This window comes from Alligator sinensis, unplaced genomic scaffold (assembly GCF_000455745.1).
Source record: "Alligator sinensis unplaced genomic scaffold, ASM45574v1 scaffold633_1, whole genome shotgun sequence".
NCBI classification, from domain to species: Eukaryota; Metazoa; Chordata; order Crocodylia; family Alligatoridae; genus Alligator; species Alligator sinensis.
Genome location: NW_005842280.1, coordinates 57,238 through 77,896, shown reverse-complemented (window position 1 = coordinate 77,896; position 20,659 = coordinate 57,238). Strand labels below are relative to the sequence as shown.

The following is a 20,659-nucleotide window of genomic DNA, read 5'->3' as shown; positions in this document are numbered from 1 at the left end:
GGGGGGAGCTGAGAGGGCTGCCTGTCATACAGCCCCATCCCTCTCCACCAATCAGTGGCAAGGGATGGGGCCACTGAGGCCTCTTGGCCAGAGACATGGGGGAGCCCCCTGCCATGCTCAGCCCGCAAAAATGGCAGCCACCCCTGGGATCTGCTTGGGAAACTGGCCAGCCACCTTCTCGAGTTAGGTATACTCCTACTTATGCTCTTGCATCTGAATGCATTAAAACAGATAATGTTGAGACAACCGTACCAGAACCCAAGATCCAAACTGACATGTGCAAGTGACCTCTCACCATAACACATCACTCCATCAGCTTTTGTCAGCTGCAAATGCAATGATAACATTTTTTCCCAAATCACTGAAAGATATTTAATATTATCCTATATTAGACTGCCCATGTCCTCTCTCAGTCATAATAGGAGAATCCCATCCCTTCACTTCCTCTATTAAGTGGATGTTCAGATGCTGTTTTAAAAATAATGAAACACACATAATAATTGGAACAATTGACACCGCTTAACTGAAATCAGTTAGGAAATGCAGATAATTGATACAGAAAGCTAAAGACATTGTTGTCTTTATAGCCTATATTTGACTGGCATCATTGTCTACAGCAGTGGTGCTTTTTGCCTGGTAGGCCAGATGGATGGCACCTGGTCCTTCTACAAGCCAAATCTGGCCAGCAGTCGCTATCCATGGCCCAGGATGCGAGGCAGGGTCCCATCCAGCTGCACAGAGAGGGACAGCCTGGACTCACTTCAATCCACAAGGGGGAAGGGAACTTGCCCCAGCCCTGCAAGGTAGGGGAGGGGGTATGACCCAGCCGCAATCCAGCTGTGTGAGGGGAAAGGAGTGTGGCCCAGCACTGACCCAGCCTTGGAGGGGGAAGAGATTATGGTCCACCCCTGATCCAGCTGCATGGAGGGGTGGGGGGGCCCTGCCCCATGAGAGAAGGGGATGTGGCCTGGCCTAATCTGGCTGCACAGGGGAAGGGAGCAGGGCCTGAATCCAGCCTACCATGTTTTCTGGCAGCAGGGGAAGGCAGCAGTATTAATTGCCATTGCTCCCCAACCACCATATTTCCAAACCCACTTGGAGCCCTGTGGGCCAGATGCCATGGCTGCATAGGCTGGAGGTTGAGCACCCATGATCTATATTGTCCTATATTAGACTGGCATCATGTCTGCATTACCCAACTATAATTCATTGATGTCACTTCTTCCATTTATAGTCTCATGCATTTTTAAAACACAAGAAGCTTTCTTAAGTGAAGACTGAGTTTTTAGCACCTAATAAAAGCAACATCTCAATTATCATTCTGGTTACTGGCTTACTTAACATGGTAACACGCCTTTGCATATATCATAATATGTGTAGTCTGGAAAAATTACGTAAATAGTTGTGTGAGAAATCATGAAACCTTTGTAAATGAGGGAGTATTTTGACTAGAAAAGATGTTAACCAAGTTAAACTTCATTTATCTGTAAAAGACTTTTGCTCTATGCTGTAATCTATCACACTCCTGCTTCCACTAGTAAAAAAAACCCCCATACATTTCCTGTAAAAATGTGCATTGTAGTTTCAATGGTGTAGGTTGTAGCCGTGTTGGTCTAAGGATATAGGCAGACAAGGTTCTTTGGGTGAATCTGATATTTGTTAAGTTGGTCTAATAAAAGATATCAGATTCACCCAAAGAACCTTCTCTGCTTGTAGTTTCAACACATTTGGGCAAGACAGCTAACAGGTAAAGTGTAAGTCATTTCTTTTAACTAAATAGGGTTGTCAATGTTAATATATTTTAGTCCCATAATGTGTTAATTATTGTACGATATACAAAATACCAAAAAAAACCCCCAAAATCCAAAAAGTTTCTGCCCAAAAGAACTTAAAACAATGCACAGAAAATAAAATGATCCAGGATATCCAAAGGTGGATTTAATTTTAAATTACTATTTTAACAGGGGGGGATGAAATGTTCATTCCAACCAGCATATTCCTGCATTTTTTATTTTTTAAAATAATTTCTCTCTACTATTTTTTCTGTCCTCAACAAGGATTTTAAAAAGTTGAAGGGGGAAAAAAAAAAATCAATGTTATAGCTAAAATTCCTTACCCTGACAGGACATATAATCAACACTGCTCTTAAATACAGTAGTAACATTTTTGGTTTTACATATCCTCACAAAACCCAGCTGCAAAACATTCAGAATCTGCCCTAGTTTTGCTAGGAAGCAGCCAGCATCACAACAGACACCAAAACAGTGCTCAGCACAACCACTGGAAAAGGGTTGCCAAGAATGATTCACCAGAACAACGCATGATTAGAGCTAGCCTTACCTTGTGCCTTTACTGTAATTAAAAAGGGCAAGTAGCTACTCAAAACACTAGCAGATAGTTCTAAGCTTGCTGCCTGACACTTGAAAATGCCTCAATTTCCTCCCAGCATTTTGTTTTTTTGCCAAGAGTTACTAATATGGCATTCTCTGCTGGTATTTCCTTTATAACCCAATTTTAAGTGACCTTAATTGTTTCAACCAGTAACAGGCTGAAAACACTATGAGAATGAAAACAGGTTTTCATTTCTATATATTGCCACTGTGGAGCTAATACAAGCAAATAAATTGGGTTCTACACTGCTTGAGCATCAACTAAAGCAGGACTGTCCAACTTCTGAGCAGACCCGTGGGCCATGGGCCCCCAGGCTGCACACCATGCAGGCTCTTCCCTACCATGTGGCAGAGGCAGAAAGGGAAAGCCTGAGGGGGCAGGGGGAGCCCAGAGAATCTAATGGCAGCAGGGCTGCGGGGTGGGGGAATAGGGTGGCTGGTCAGGAACCTGAAGGCTCAGCCTTAGCCCTTCAAGGGCCACATGGGGCTCTGTGAACCACCAGTTAGACAGCCCTGACCTAAAATATGTTTTGACCACATACGGGTGATGTGGACCCAAATAGAACTCAAATCCCAGGTTTACTTTGCAGGATTAATGTTAAGAACATTATGGGGGGGAGTTCTTTGAAATCAGAGTTGACCTTGATCCAGTAAAACAGCGGTTCTCAACCAGGAGCCATGAGCAGGTTTCCCGGGGTCCCCAGCCCAGCCCAGGGAAGAGTCACCTCAGCTCCTGAGGCTGAGGCAAGTCCCAAGGAAGGAGGTCGTCCTGCATCCTGAGTGATGCTGCATGCAGGCGGGCAAAGCTCCACACTGTTGCTGCTGCTCAACTGAGTAGGGCCCTGGGGCTCTCTGATGCCGAGCCCCACCCACTGCACCCCAGGCTGGGGAGCCAGGCTAGTCCTCTGCTGAGCAGGGTGCAGCACAGGTGGGCCATGGAGTTTTTATAGCATGCTAGGAGGGGGCCCCAGTAACAAAAAGGTTGAGAACCCCCACAATAAAAGACAACAAATATGGATCCCAGAAATGTTAATTTAAATCAGTGGTCACCAACCTTTTAAAGTAAGAGATCACCTGTGGCATTTAAAAGCAACCCAAGATCTACCATGTAATGCCACTCCCCTCCCCCCACCCAGCAGGTAAGTCTGTGGAGGGGGAGGCAGATCGAGGCAGAAAAAATTATTTGGGGGCGCACCTTCCCAGCAGGTAAATCCCACCCAGCCGTTGTGCCCCACTCAACTTATCCCTGTTCCTGCCTTTGTAGCACTGTCCCTCACTGCAGGGCCCTTGATCTAGCCCCCTTCCCTCCCCTCCCCCACAGACTGACCTGCTGGGCTGAGACATGCGCATCCACGCATGAGGACACTCAGCCCTCCCCTGCCTCAGATTGACTCCAAGGGGCTCTGAGATCTACCGCAAGAGGCTTCAAAATCTACCAGTGGATCAAGACCCACTGACTGGTGACCACTGATTTAACCGCACTTAACCACCGCACTTGACCACCGCACTTAACGGAAGATCAAAACTACCCCTTCCGAGTGTACTACATGGCTTTTTCAATCTAATCCTTTGATTACGTAACAGCGTTCATACCCAAGCCAACTTGACTTGCATGCGCAACTGAAGCATTGGCTACATTCACACTACAAAAACAGAGTCATTACAACAAGGAGACTCTGGAACAGTCTCCTAAGAAGAAAAGTTGGACAACAAAAATCTAGCTACTTGTAAAATGGAGGTTAATCAATTCCAGAAAGAAATTGTATATCATAGTTGCCTACGGTAGCAGGGAACTAAAGTCCAATGACACAAGGATGTTTGTTCATTCCAGTCCTACTCAATTTAGTTTAGCCAATGTATATCCCCAATGAAGATTCACCTTAACCAAATTAATCCTTACTTAAAAGTTTTTCTTTCTCTATACTATTGCAAACTATAAATATTTAAGCAAGGGGTAAACTAAGTTAATCTACATTACAAGTTTACACACAAACAAACAAGTTTAAGATGAAACCAGCACAAATTTGCTAACAAGTCACTAAAATTAGCCATAGTTCCCCAGATCTATTTTGGGTGGCTTCTTTTAGTAGTTAACACACAGCAATTTACAAAAGCAACCATTTTTTAATTATGTTTGGATCACTTGGAAGGGATCCTGCAATTCTTCCAATCAAGTGGAATGTTCCTTTGTTTCTAAAACATTCTTGGATTGTCAAGATTACTGAACAGCCTATAATTATTATTTTTTTTTTATATTACTGGGCTAGTTTTATAAGCCCAGTGAATATAGTCCCAAGTAGCAAATATACAAAGTGAGCAGTCCAGAATTAGTTAACCAGGTCATCACTGTACTGGAAAAAAAAATCTATTAATAAACCAAGTGAGGTAGATCAGATCATTTGAAAGAGTAACCAGAAAGCCTATCTGCAGCTTACAGTTTTTTTCATAGTTACCCTGCAAGGAAGTCACACATTGGCTTTTTGGTTACATTTTCAGACTTTGGCAGATTTGGTCCCAAAACAAAGAAATGCGTTAATGGATTTGCCAGAAGTTTATCCCAATAGCATTTCTATTAAAGTGGGTCAATTTTATGGATGAAAGACCTGGAATATCATCCTTTTATCTCATGTCACTTTTAATACTGTATTTTTTATGGGTTCTAGTCAGGCACAGCATTGCTCTGCATTTTGTGGTTTCACGTATTTCCTATTTAAGAACAGGACTATAGCAGTTCCTGGTTTGTTACGTTTTCTTCAAATAAAGCTTCAGCAGCAGCTTCCTCTATGATGTATTATTCTATATTGGTAAACATTCTGTTCCCTTTTACAGCACTCAAATAAAACTCAAAGAGATCTACAAAATGGACTTCAAGAAGTGAGGCAACTTCTGCAACAACTTATCTCTGACAGAAATTGAGTTTCTTTCCTCTGTTACTGGATTCCTATGACTCAACCAGAAGATATTTCTGATTTCACTCCTCTTTTCTCTTTCTACACTCTCCACCCTTTTTTAAATGATCCTCTAAGTAGTATGCAAAGGTATCCAACTCCGGATATACATTCCATTTAGATTCTCAACTGAGAGAGGCATTATTTAGTATTAATACTAAAACTACCTTGCATGTTACAAAACGCTTTCCAACAGTAGATCACCAAATGCTTTTAAAATGTTCATTTTGCCTCCTTACCATGCCCTTCTAGGGTATGACATCTATTTTAGAGAGAGAGAAACTAAGACACAGACAACTTAAATGAGTTATCCACAGTCACTGGCCGAGCTGGAAAGATTTCTTTGAGTGTCCTGAGGCACCTGCACTCCTGCTCTGTAAACAATTCATTACAAAAGGTGGACCAAATCTAAGTGCTTTCCACCCCACCCTTATAACTAAGCAAAAACTGATTCTTCCAGTATTACCTTACCACACAAAAGTTTATAAAACCCTCTGGCAGGACTTCCCAGTCATCCTGCTCTATCCCAGAATTTCTTCACATTGCTAATTTAATCACTACAGGAAGTTTGTTCTTCTGCTAAGGAAATAAGATAGGCAGAGAACATGCTTACTAGTAGCAACCTTCAGAACCTTGTTAGCCATTTTGTTACTAGATGCTCAGTCACATAGCAAGTGAAACCATAGGAAAGTGAATTTAACCCCTTTAAATGAAAGCAATACTAGCCCCCCATTTTTTATACAACCTCTCCCCTCCATTTTTCTGGGAAAAGCTGATCTCCTGATCCTTTCCCATGATCACTGTGATGTGCTGCAAGTGAGAAGGTCCTTCCTCCTTACATGATGATCCTTCGTGTTTCTTTTCATGAAGGAACATTCTATGCACTAATATGCACAAATTTTAAGTGAACTAACATAAAAAGCACAACAGAAGAGATGATTATGAACCAGAAGAAGAATGCTTTATCCCACAAGGAGAAACACTCTGAATATACAAGAACATTTCAAATAAGGGCTCTCCAGGAATAGCTGGCCAGACAGCTAATTATACCAATTTAAGGGGCCAGGAATGACTTGTGTCCGAGTCCCTGTGTATCGGGTGAGCCACTGTAACTATTTCATAAGGCCACTTCTATCCTGCAGTAAGTTAAGCTAAAACACAAGAATATACTGGTGAATGAAACAAATAGTAAATTATTGCTGGTTGTTTTGCAGTTACCTTGGGATATAGTGGACAGACAAAACCATTACAGAGGATCCAAATGAAATCGCTCTCCCCACCCCTCCCTCCATGTGAATAACTATTGTGTCTATCCACCCCCTTAATCACAACCCCCCCCTCCCCCCCCCCAAAAAACCCAACAGGTCACTTGCTCTTATACAATATTCAAGCTGAATGGGTGTAACAATATTTTATTCTAGTAATAGGAATCAGTAACTACGAACATACTCTTACAGGTGAAATAGTCACATCTGGAAATCTAACCTTCTTTAGTTCAAGTAAAAAGGCTCATGGCAAAATTCTTTTATCAAAGTTCCTAGGTTCAATCACCCCTGTCCACTAGTTTCCCTGCACAAAGCGCTACTCATTATCACTATTCTGATCCAAGTTTAATTCTGAAATAGGTCTTACCAAAAGCCTCCAACTGAAATACTGAAGAAATCTCCAATGTCCACCTCCTTCAGTCTCTTGAGCTGTGTTAAAGCAGTGAAATACAGTTTGACTGCAGCCTTTAAGATACTCAGAATATCCCAACTTACCCTTTTCATTCCCCAACACCATGCCAGAGAGTGTTCTTCATTCTGTAGCTCTGAATATGGCTCCACCCTCACACCTGAACTCCAGAGCAGTTCAGTTACTCCTCTGGGTAACTGATACACAGAACATGCATTTCTGCATTGCCATGGAGATAACACAAGCTCCTCGCAATGTTCTACTGCACCCACTACATCATAACCTGGCGTAATGGGATGTATTCTAGGTGATACAGTCCATCCAGGAAATTACACAGGACTGGGTTACATATTACACCAGAGAGGCGCTTTCCAAACTTTTGTTTAGGTATTTTGCACTTGACAGTTAAAGCTATCTGAAGATATTCAGATATCACTGTGGCAAGATGTGCTACTTTTGCCAAATGGTAGTGGTGGGTCCTTAGATTTCAGAGAAAGCTTTGTTAGCCCTTCCCACAAACTGCAGAAAGAGTTGATCTCTCAAGTTAAAACCCAAAAGAAAAAAAGCTGGGAAGAAAATGAAAGGGGACTACTTCCCCTCTTCTGCCCCGCCCCCCCAAAGTTGGGTAGTGGACAAATTTAAAAGAAATTTAAGAGTGGTAATGGAGACAAGCAAGTTTACATTTTTTTTTCCAGTAGCGCTTGAGTTAAGGAACAGCGTATATTTGTTTCTTCTCTTAAAAGAAAAATATATAAAATTTTTAACAAATCTCTATAATAATACCCACGCTCAATTTTTTTTTAAAAAAGAGACATGGTCAAAGAGAACCACTGGCTTTCTGTAGATATTAAAAAAAACAAACAACAGCAACAACTGAAGCACAAGTCTGCAAAACTGTAGAACTTCTACTGAAAAATAAATTGGAGTTAAAGCAGATTTCAGCGGTACACTGGATTGCTCTAAGCAGGTCACTCAACCTCTGTGTGTGCTTAAATTTGCACATTTGTAAACTAAGGATATTAATTCCATACTTCACCAGGACATAGTGAAATAAAAACATTTTAGACTTTACAATGCACTTCAATACTACAGTGAAAAACACTGGTAAACATTCAAAGAATAATGAGCATGCCACATGATAAGATTCAGCCCTGTATGTAAAACCAGGCAGCAAACAACACTATACCAACTAGTTTTCATTTCTGATTAACTGTGAAGGAGAAAAAACCTGTTTGCACACCTTACAGCAGCAGAACAAGTTTGAACAGCTTATGAGCTCCTTACTACTACTAAAAAAAAAAAAAGACCCGAGGTTAAACGAAGCCATATTCCTTATTGAAGAGCAAAAATGTGAGGCTTGTTGAAAGATATAGCTTTGGTTTAAAAAAAATAAAAAAATCTTTGGGCTAAGGAATTATATGATTCCCAGTGGACAGCACTTCTAGTACAAGTTTATTATTTACACCTAGATAAAAAAAAATTGTTAAAAGTGAAGCTTAATAAAATCGCTTAAAAGAATGCTAACGTTAACAAAAACAAGTTAGTAAAAAGTCAAGAAATTCAGAGGTATGGTTAAACTTGCAAGAAACCTACGTGTTGGAAAGTCTAGATAGTTAAGCAAGAAACCCAAACTACCTTACCTATACATGTTAGGGATCCAAACTCCCATCTTCCCTCCTATGAATCCTAGAAACAGAATCCTAGAGAAGTAGAGCTGGAAGGGACCTTCAGAGTAGTCCAACCCCCTTGCCTGAGTCAAAAATCATTCCTATCCAAACCACGTTATACAAATCCATTGTCTAACCTATAAGCAAAAGTACACACTCAACCCTGACACACCCACAAGTCATAACACCCTAATCTGCCACAGGTAAAGCAGGACCATGGCAGCCAACATCCTGCAGCTGCAAAAGGTTGTTAAAAAACCTTGAGAGATGCAAGAAGGAGGGACATGCTTCTTTTTATTTCTTTGTGGCATCCCAAAGGGATTTTATTTGCAGTCCAATCTTATTCAATACTCTTCACCAACGTTTTGGAAGAACATCTTGAAAAAAAACTGCATATTAAAAATTGCATATAGCGATGGCATGGGAAACAAATAAACATCTATTTGGATCTCTTGTTAAATCGTCTTATCTGAAGAACAGCACTGGTCTTGGCACAACCAAATTCAAAGTCATACAATGACTGTATCCTAAAATTCACCAACACTGAAAAGGACTTGGGGTAATGGTAGATAGCTAGAGAACTGTACTATCTATTATCTCAACATGAGCCAAAAGGACAAATGTGATGCTTGGGTGAATGAGGAAGCGAATAATATATACCATTAAGAATGGAGTATTTCCTGTGCATACAGTGTTAGCAAAACCATAACTGAAGCAATGTAACCCAGTTTCAGGGGATTTCCCTTTAAAAAAGGGTGTTAAAATTGGAAAAATTACAAAAGTGATCAGAAGTCAGGAAAATCTGCCTTGGAGTGCGACACTTAAGAAACTCCACCTATTTAGTTCAGGAGTGGGCAAAACCCAGCCCGTGGGCCAAATCCGGCCCATGAGGCCATTCTATCCGGCCCATGGGGCCCCTAAAAACATTTTGAAAATTAAAATTTATCTGCCCTTGGTTCCTGTCAAAGATGACAGGACCCAGGCCCAAGGGGCCGCTTTTCCCTGCGTTCCATACCAGCTCCTTCCCTGCCAGCAAACAGGGGGTCAGGGCTGTGCGCTGCTCCCCGCCTGTACCATGGGGCTGGGGGGCACTGGGAGTGAGCAGGCACAGGAACACAGGGCCAGCACCAGCAGGGCAGCAAGGGTACAGAGTCCTGGCAGGTAGGGGCTCTATGGAGCTGAGCCAGCTCCCCGTCTCCCTGCTGATACAATCCAGCCCAGCTCCACAGACCCCTGCCAGCCTGAGTCCTGCTCTGGTCCCCACTGGTGCTGGCCCTGGGACATTGGTCCCAAGACATTGGTCGCAAGATGGTGACCAGGAGGCGGGGCACCTGTCAAGGGGCAGGGCTACCCATGGGGCCCTCGACAGCTTGGCAAAACTGGGTAAGCGGCCCGCCACCCAAAATAATTGCCTGCCCCGATTTAGTTAATTAAATACAAAGTGACTTCCTAACCAGGCAGCCTTATGGCTGAATGGTTGGGCAAGGTCAGCTCAAGGATTCAGGGCTAAAGTACAGCTGGCTGAAACTGAATCAAAGCAAGACAGAGGTATTGCTGCTGGGCACACTAAAGTATTTTTTAAGAATGTGTAGCCATAGTGAAGACTCCTTTGGCTAAAAGTACATACCTACAGTTGACCAACTCATTCCATTATTTACAAGCTCTCAAATACCATACTCGCTCACATACAACATTCCCCCCCAAACTCAGCCCCCCCCAAATTTGGGTTCATGTATTAAGTAGGATTCCCAAGCTGATTTAAGCTGATTTTCTGCCCAGGGTTGGAAGCACCCTGGCTTGATTCTTTCTCCAAAGTGCAGCTCTGGTATTACTCTTCAGGGAGCTGAGGGAGTCCGTTAACTTAATGGCTTATTGGTCTTCACTCCACAGGTGTTAGCTATTGTCTCTCCTTTTTTAATCATCTTGATGTTCCACTTATCAAGCTTACCTTTCTTAGGGCAATTTTGCTGTCTGCTAGCTGTTCCTGGTCTCTCTGCTTCACAGCCTCTTTAGCTCAACTCTTTAGCTATTTTAAAATCCGTAGGGACCAGTCTTCAGAAGCAGGTAGGGATTCAGTTTTAGTTATTCAGGAAAAAGAGGGCAAGTTAGCTGAAAATGAGACTCTGTCCCTACTCTATGCCACCATAACTCTAGAAAAATCTTTTTTCTTCATTCTGCCTTTCAAAAAAACAAGGTATGTATATTTAGGGGGTATGCTGCATGCAAGAAAATACAGTATTATTTCTGGTTAACTAGGAAATTCTGTTCAGCCCTAGCATAAACAGACTGAGGCCAACTCTTCCTATCAGTACTCAGCTGAACTACATCAATGCAATATAGATGTTCACAAAGCCTTCAGCACTTAGAAAACTCCAACTACAAAACAACATTGCAGCTCACTTCTTCACCAATACAAGCTGCCACAAAAATCTGTTCTTTGCTCTCTATACTGCCTTCACATATAATAACGGATCATGTTCAAGGTCTCAATACTTATCTTCCAGGTACTTCGTGACTTGACATCAGGCTATCCAAGAGACTGTCTAAACTTCCAGGATGAAGACAGGAGTCAGAAATTTCATTCCTCTGGACTGCAGGCCTCCTTGCGGGCTGGCTTATAACTACAGCAGCAGCTTCAGCTTAAACATGGAGTGGCAGCTCTGGGTCTGGCATGAGGCAAGTGGTGGCAGTGGCAGGGCTCTAGACCAGGACCGTAGTGGGGCCACGGTAGTACCAAAAACCAAAGTAGTCAAAGGCCGTGAGGGTTGTATCAGTCCTCACTCATCCTCGTGCTGCTGACAGCCACATCCACCGAGGTCCAAAGGCTATGGATTCCATGTCAAGCCACTTCCAGTAGCCTGTTGGGCTGGATAGGGCAGCTCTGCAGACCATGTTTGACACACCTGCTCTGGAGCAACAGAACCCCTCTAGAAGTTGAGACAAAACTTTCTTTGGGGCTTGGCCTAAACTATTAAATGAACACTTCCAAGCGCTAAAACCACTACAAACCTTATCACATTCTACTCCAAATAGAGGACTTATTCCTTTACTTCCTCTAATGTTAAGATAATCGTGTATGCAAGAGAGACAGATGGAGACAATGCACACCTTCCCTTCCCTTCCCTTCCCACCCCCCCCATGAGGCTGCACACCTTAAGCAGAGAAGCTGTTTTCTTTCCACAGGAAAAGCAGCACACCTGGCAGGATTACCAACTATCAGTAAATTTACTGATTGTCAGTAAAAATAAAAGAAGTTGGGCTAAAAATGACTGTCAGTAAAGTCTGTAAAAAGCTTTAGCCATCACTAAAAACATTAAGCAACCACAACTTGATTGAAGCTCTGACAAAACACAGAAGCGCTATCTGGTGACCATATGCTGCTACTGCATCCCAGGCTAGGTGCTTGTAATACTACTAGGTCACAGGTAGGCTTCCTTGGGGGTCCATGCTAGGATGGCGGTGGGGGAGATGAAGCATGGTACAGAATGAAGTCAGGAGCATAAGGGTGTGGGGGTAAGGAGGGAAGCAGCCCTGGCAGGAGTGGTGGGCAGCACAATGTAAAACCATCAATTCAGTCCAGTAGGGTTGCCAAGTGAAAAATATTTATTTTTTTGTTGCAAACATTTTTACTGACAACCAACATTTTACTTTTTTTTCTTTTACTGTAGTTGGTGTTAACTCCTAAACTTGAACCCAGTCCTTCTAACTGGGGCCTGGCAGCAGGGTAGGGCCTGGCAGAAGAGTTATTATACATTATACAAAACATACATCAGTAAAAATATTTCAATAAAAAAAAGTTTGGCTGTCTGTAAAGAGCTTGCACATTGTCAGTTAAAAAAATAAAAATAAATATTGTGTTGCCAACCCTGACTCCTAGACACACTGTGCATGCCATGATGGCTGCTTCCTGTGTATGGCTGAGCAAACTGCAGGGGCAAAATCCTATGTTAACCCTCTCCGAACTGTTGGTATTGGCCAAGTACTGATGCTTGTGCCTGAAGCATTAAGTGAGCTGCTGAGAATCTTAATAAGGCTTGTGATGTGACAACACTTTATTTATTTACAGAAACTTATATCAAGAAGTACTTAAAGCACAGAAATTACAGTTTTGCTGCTACCCTTGCAAAGGTTTTGGAGCCTAACTGTGAGACAGAGTATGTCCTGTGAACAGTGGTCAGAAAGTGTGGCATCCCATGAAGCAGCAGGCTTTGTATCAAGACTGGTTATCCTTGTAAAAAAATGGAGCTACAAGTCAAAACAGAAATTTTGGACCCAATGGAGAAATTACTGGCTGAGGCTCCCTTCAAGTTCTATGCAGATGCCTAGCGATCACAATAGGCCACAAAATCAGCTAAACTACTTAGAGCTCTGTCACATTAAGATTCCTATAGACTTGTTTAAAGTCCAAAACCTATCATTTCAGACTCTAAACAACCACAGTTGTTTTCACATAGCTTGTAGGTAGGCTCTTAAAGAATGTATCACTAAGCAAGATACATATACTGTATGCTAGTTTTCTGTACAACACTTGGAACAATGCCTGGCACAGATAAACAGATCCCAGGTCTTTGACATGGTACAGCATAGAAAGTTAGGGTTGGAAGGGACCTCAGGAGGTCATTTAGTCTAATCCCCTGCTTAAAGCAGGACCACCCCAACTAGATCATCCCAGCCAAAGCTCTGTCTAGCTGGATTTTAAAAACCTCCAAGGATGGAGCTTCCACCACCTCTCTAGGTAACCTGTTCCAGTGTTTTACTACCCTCCTAGTGAGAAAACTCTTCCTAATATCTAACCTGAACTTAGCTTTCTGCAACTTGAAACGGTTGCTCCTTGTTTTGTTATCTGCCACCACTGAGAACAGTCTAGCTCCATCCTCTTTCAAATCCCCCTTCAGGTAGTTGAAGTTTGCTATTAAATCCCCTCTGTCTTCTCTAGACTAAAAAAGCCCAGTTCTCTCAGTCTTTCCTTGGAAGTCATGTGTTCCAGCCCCCTAACTATTTTTGCTGCCCGCCACAGGACTCTCCCCAATTTGTCCTCATCTTTTCTATAGTGGGGGGGCCCCCCAAAATTGAACACCCTACTCCAGACATGGCTTCACCAGTGGTGAATAGAGGGGAATAAATCACTTCCCTTGACCTACTGACAACAAACCTACAAATACAGCCCAGTATGCCATTATCTTTCTTTACAAGAAGGGCACACTACTGGCTCATATTCAGCTTATTGTCTCCTGTAAACCCCAGGGCCTTTTCTGCACAGCTGCTGCCCAGCCAGTCAGCCCCCAGCCTGTACCGGTGCATGGGATTGTTCTGTTCTAAGTGCAGGGCATTGAATTTGTCCTTGCTGAACATCATGAGATTTTTTTTTTTGGCCTAATCCTCCAATTTGTCTAGGTGACTCTGAATCCTAGCCTACCCTCCAGCATATCTACTACTCCCCTTAGCTTGGTGTCACCTGCAAACTTGCTGAGGGTGCACTCTATGCATCTTCCAGGTCATTGATGAAGACATTGAACAAAACCAGCCCCAGGACTGACCCCTGAGGCACTCCACTTGCTACTGGCTGCCAACTAGACATCGAGCCATTGCTTACTACTCTGAGCGCGATGCTCCAGCCAGTTTTCTATACAGCGTACAGCCCATTCATCCAGCCCATATTGCCTTAGCTTGCCTGTGAGAATGTTGTGGGAGACTGTATCAAAAGGCTTGCTAAACTCAAGGTACACCACATCCACCAGTCTCCCCACATCCACAGAGCCAGTCACCTCATCACAGAAAGCAATCAGGTTGGTCAGGCATGACTTGCCCCTGGTGAATTCTTGCTGACTGTCCCTAATCACCTTCTTCTCTTCCTCCAAGTGCTTAGAAATGGATTCCTTGAGGATCTAGTCCATGATTTTTCTGGGAACTGAGGTAAGGCTGACTAGTCTGTAGTTCCCTGGATCCTCCTTCTTCACATTCTTAAATATGGGCACTATGTTTGCCACTTTCCAATCATCCAGGACCTCTCCTGATCACCATGAGTTTTCAAAGATGTTGGCCAATGGCTCTACAATCACATCAGCCAGCTCCCTCAGCATTCTCAGGTGCATCCCATCCAGCCTTATGGACTTTTACACATCCAGCTTTTCTAAGTAGTCCCTAATGTGTTCTTTCACCACTGAGGTCTGCTCACCTCCTCCCCAACCCATGCTGCCCAGTGCAGCAGTCTGGGAGCTGACCTTGTCTGTAAAGACTGAGGCAAAAAAGGCATTGAGCACTTCAGCCTTTTCTGCATCCTCTGTCACTAGGTTGCCTCCCCCATTCTGTAAGGGACCCACACTTTCCCTGATCCTCCTCTTGCTACTGACATACTTGTAGAAACCCTTCTTGTTACCCTTCACATGCCTTGCTAGCTGCAACTCCAATCACACTTTGACTTTCTCGACTTCATCCCTGCATGCCCAAGCAATGCTCTTATATTCTTCCCTAGTTATTTGTCCAAGTTTCCACTTCTTCTAAGCTTCCTTTTTGTGATTTAATTTACTGAAGAGTTCCCTGCTGAGCCAAGCTGGTCTTTCCATCATACTTGCTAGTCTTCCTGCACATTGGGATGGCTTGCTCCTGCACTCTCAGTAAGGCTTCTTTGAAGTACAGCCAGCTTTCCTGGACTCCTCTCCCCCCTCAAACTGGCTTCCCAGGGGTTCCTGCCCATGATTTCCCTGAGTGAGTCAAAGTCTGCTTTTCTGAAGTCCAGGGTCATTACTCTGCTTTCCTTCCTTCCTTTCCTCAGGATCCTGAACTCAGTCATCTTGTGGTCACTGCTGCCCAAGTTGCCATCCACTACTACATTCCCCACCAATTCTTCCCTGTTTATAAGCTGCAGGTCAAGAAGAACACAGACCCTAGTTGGCCGCTCCAGCACCTGCACTGGGAAGCTGTCCCCACTCCTCTCCAAAAACTTCCAGGATGGCCTGTGCACTGCTGTATTACCCTCCCAGCAGATGTCTGGTAACTGAAGTCTCCCCATGAGAACTGGGGCCCGTGATCAGGAAACTTCCACTAAGATTCCTCACAACCCCTTGAAGGATCAAGAACTTAACTTAGGAGTAGGGAATTATTAGCTTCAGTATTTTATTTGAGTAATAAGGAATTTTCGTATACAATATATTTTTTTCTGGAAATGTAAGGCTAGAATCTGTATCAGATGACTGTCTCAGGTTTCTCATTTTCTGAAGATAGGGACAGACTATAACAAATTATATAGTAAAAAGGAGACACAGCAGAACTTCCACAGTAACTTTTTGGTGCATCTACTCCGAATCCACAGCAAGTAAAAGCTAAACATGAGTACTTCTGTCTTGCCAAATTTGGAATAAGTTGCCTCCCCTTGCCATAGCAGGACACAAAAAGTTACCATGGAAACCAATTTATAACAGGTCCTCTCCTCTTGATTTTGTACAATTTGTCTGTCTGTCCATATTCTTAAGAGCATCATTATCAGAACAGAAGATAAGTTGTTAACTGAATTCTCCTATGTTAAACTATTTGGAAGTTGAGTACATTTACTTAACTTTGTACTCTCTGCCGCTGGAAAAAAAAAACCCCAAACCTAAAACCCTTTTTAAGACTGGTGGGCATGACACACCTGTTCTTCTACTATGCTGATTCAGTAACCCATGTTATTATTTGCTTCAAAACGCATGGACAAAAGAATCCAGCTAAAGACTGCTTACCAGTTTTGAGAAATGTATTTGTTATCTGTAGGATTTTGGAGAAGTAGTTTCTAGTGAAAACAAAGCTATATTGCTGAAAAAATTAAAAGATCCCTGCCTCCATATAGAAATATTAATAAAAGGGGCTGATAACATTTAAATAGCAGCATCATTCATATTCAAAGCACTGTGCAAATTACTAAGCTAATTAATGCTTGTGATATGCTGAGGCACCCTATTAATAAAGAAGCGGTATCAGCCCCATTTCACTAACAGGGAAATGAATTCAAGGAACTGAAGGGAGTAGCCCATGACCACAGCAGTAGCCACTAGCAGAGCTGCTGTTAAAATGCAGGCCTTCCTAACTTCCAGGTCCATTTTCAATCCATTAAACCAATCCACCTCTCTCTCTCTTGCATGTGTTCAACGAACACAGAAAGGAAATCCACATCAGAATGCTTTAGAACAAAAAACTGGAAAAGGGTCTTTACAACTTTATCCCTGCATCCCCCAGAATTTTATAAAACCTTCAATATAGTTTACAATACAGTTGGTCCATAGAATCCACAATAAAATGGCCATTTTGATAAAACCCAAGACGACAATCTTAAAGTTGACAAAAAATGACAGTTTAAGTTTCCAATTCCTGATTCCATTTAATAAACCAGAATACTTATAAAATTCAAGTCTGGGAAAAATAATGTGATAACTGGAAGGGGAAGTGGGTATTCCTTTTTTACATTAAAAGCAGAACCATACAAACTCCTCTTTCATAACATATGTCTTAAGTAAATGTTCTAAAGACTTTTACTAATTTTTAAGGGACAGATCACATCTATGCCTTCTTTCCACTAAAATTAAAATGCATTCCCTTTCAGTTTCCTTACACGTGTCCAAAAGGATACTTCTCATTTCTTATACAAGCTAAATTTTTCAAACTTGATGGTCTGAATTTAAACCTGTAATTTCATATTTTGAAACTAAAGTGGTTTATTTTATTGATAAGGCTGAACATCCAAAAGCTCTTACTGTAGTCAATGGAAGTTACAGGTTTATCAGATATTTTTTGCATATTGTAGGGAAAAAAATCTTCAGTTACCTGCTGCTGTCCGACTGAAATTGACTTTCCAAAGCCCTCCTGAGCTGGTATCTGTGAGGACAAAACACATATTTGTGTTTAGGGAAATTATTTAGAACAGCACAGTTAAAGTTAAGAGTTTTGTATTGGTTCAAAATTAACAGAATAAATAATAAAACAGTAAGTGACAAGCCAGGCCTGTTTAGACAGAAGATATTAACTCAAATAGATCTCAGTCCTGGTTTCACTTTAGTCAATAGTATGATTCTTAGAAACTTTAACAGTTCGGTAACAAGTTATTAGCACTTCATCAATCCTATAATTCTGGGTCATTAAAGCAGTGGTTTCACTAAGACTCAAAAAAGGATTACTACATTTATAAAATCAGAAGGTTATCATCAAATAATGGCCTTTAAAAAGTAACATATTACTAAAACAGAATACGTGCCACTTTTCAAATTATAAGTATTAATTAGCAATCTAATTTGGGCATGGCACAATGTGCAATCTTGGAGCTGCAACTCCTCAGGCCCACAGTAATGGAAAAAAGATACAGAAAGTTCTGAGTACTGTTACATCCTTATCCATCCCTTCAAAAATGTCATAGAACTATTTCAGCTTGTGGTGCATCACCGAAGACAAATGATTATTTCATATTTCTGACTATTTTGCTGAACAGGGTCTTCTAGGAAAAATGTGGAATTAGAATTAAGATTTGCAAGGGCCTTGGGTTCTGAAAAGCGAAGAGGATGAAATGACAGCTAGTTGGTCAGTGGAAAGGAAAAGTGCAAGTAGCAAGTGTGACATGCACCCACATCAATGCAACTTTACCAACGCTCACAGAACTTGGTTTAAAAAAAAAAAAAGTACAACAGTTCTCATGAATTTTTGATTAATTCCTTCAGGCCTGTGAAGTTCGCCTTTATCCAAAATGACCACCTTCTCCCATACTGTCAATGGAACTGGAGCCATACGCTGCCCTTAGCAAGATGGCTACCCTGTCCCTGACTCTCATAAAAGAAAGCAAGGCTGCTCCCAACAGGCGACTGTTTGACATGGGGCTAGAGATGCCTACTTCTTAGTCACCAGCCAAGGGCCACAGAGGAAAGGAGGATGTAGAAGCATCAAGAAGAGGTCTCTAGGGACCAGCAAAGAGAGAGGAAGGGTTTAAGAAAATGAATGAAAATTCTGAGCAGAATGTGGAAATCATAAGGCCCATTGCAGACATCTGTCGAGTACGACGAGCTTTAGTTCAAGTGCCCTGCCGCCATTTTTACGTACAGGGACATTGATACACGAGATGCAGGAGGCTGCTGGAGTGCGTGTGGAAACTACTATGCTCTAACAGACTTGATTAACTGGGTCTGCACCAGCGCACTGGAATTCCAGTGTAACGGAGCAGCCCCCACACTCGTGTATAGGTGTTCATAGCTTCTATTTCACCTACAAACTAGACTGTTTTTCTCAGGTGAATATTATTTTAAGTGTGGAAATAATTTTCAGTGAAGTAGCTTGATTTCATCAATCCAAGATGTACATTTAATTGAATTGAGACTACCAGACTGAAGAAACATTTTAAAATCATTTTCCTAGTTCGTTCTGTTCTCCAATAAAAATGTATGATATAGCAAATTAATGCACATTACAATAAAGTTGCATTTGTTTTCGCTTTGATCTTAAATTGAATAAAATAGCCCTAGAAGAAAAACATTTTGTGATCTACATGATGATGCACCACACCATCTGCATCCCACTTTTCAAAATCCTAGATCTGCCCATGGATGCAATTCATTAAACAATATGCATCCACAACAACTGAAATGCAAACACTGATCAGGTTGAGGATGGAATACAAACAGCATGAAGTACATGGAATGACAGCTGACAAAAATGGGAGGATCTGATTACACACCAAGGCAAATGCCTTCTACTTCTTAGAAGTGTCTGTGGATCTTGTGTGTCTATACACTGCAGACAGGTATTTCAATTTCTGAGCTCCTATACAGGCATCTGCACATAAAGGCAACCACATGGAACATGATCTAGAAGCCAGAGTTCACTCTAACAGATCTGAACCTGTGGTTTTGAGAGTCTAAGCATTTGCCCTCCCCGAACATGTTACTGTACACAAAGCATACAGTTATTTGCTTCACATTATGTACTCCACCAGCCAAAAATTTCAAGCAAACCCTCCCCCACCTCAAAACAAACAAACTCTGCCCCTCCCCCTCAAAAAAAAAAATCTGCTGGGAAGTGATAAATGGCATGAAAATGATGTGGATGTCAGGGAGTCTCAAAACCAAAAATGAAGCGCAGGCAGGACAGCACTAGGTGGTGGAATGCACGGTTCTGGACCTCATTTACCAGACACTACCAGATTCTGACACAGTAAACTATTCTTCTTTGTTCCTATCCAGTACAACTTTTGCTAATCGTTCATTGTTTGCAATTCCAAAAGCTGAGACTTTTTTATTTTTTTGAAACATTGATTAGGTTTTGGGGATCAATTCCCAAATCACACCACTATTTTTTCATGGAAGTGCACCAGAAGCTGATTAGTTTAATAAAAGCTTAAAAACTGACTGAATAGAATAATTTATTTTCCTAGTATGAACATGAATATTAAATCAGCAAACTATCATTTCCCCAGTGCAGAAGTAACTGAATATGCGGGTTTCAACCTCAGATTAATAGCCCTGCCCGTACTGTATGCTTGCAATAATCCCAAATTGAACTGATTATTTAAGAGGTACCCTCTCTCCCATTAAAATTTTGTGAGTTAAAATGGTTCAATTACTGACCTGTTATGCTTTCAAAACATTTTATTTATTACTTCATTAAGAATTCAGGTTCTAAAAGAATATAAGGATCAACTAAAATATTCTATAATTTTTGCATGGACTATACAGCACTGACTAATCAGAAGATTACAGTTATTCTAGAAGAGGGGCGGGCAATTATTTCAGCTAACAGGCCACTTAAATTTTGGTGAGCTGTTGAGGGCCACACGTAAAATCTTTCAGATGATATAATGTTAACTACTTATAGATACAAAACAAATCACATACTAAAAATCAAACATTACTATAACATTTTAGTTCAAAAAATAATTTTTGTCTTGATTTGTTTTTTGAGTAGTGTATATAGAGGTGGTTGCATAATAGCTCAAAATAAAGTGCTATTTTTGTATATTGGGGCAGAGGGCACT

General features: G+C 41.7%; 1 protein-coding gene across 6 annotated transcripts in view; it reads right to left on the bottom strand.

The window, feature by feature from the left end:
* TRERF1 (transcriptional regulating factor 1) overlaps window positions 1–20,659 on the bottom strand; it is a 103,428-nt gene that overhangs the window by 80,775 nt on the left and 1,994 nt on the right. For all 6 annotated transcript variants that reach the window (XM_014521965.2, XM_014521966.2, XM_006027969.3 and 3 more), the window contains exon 2: window positions 17,473–17,523. The gene's annotated coding sequence lies outside the window, so the exon portion shown is untranslated. The remainder of the gene's footprint in view (window positions 1–17,472; window positions 17,524–20,659) is intronic.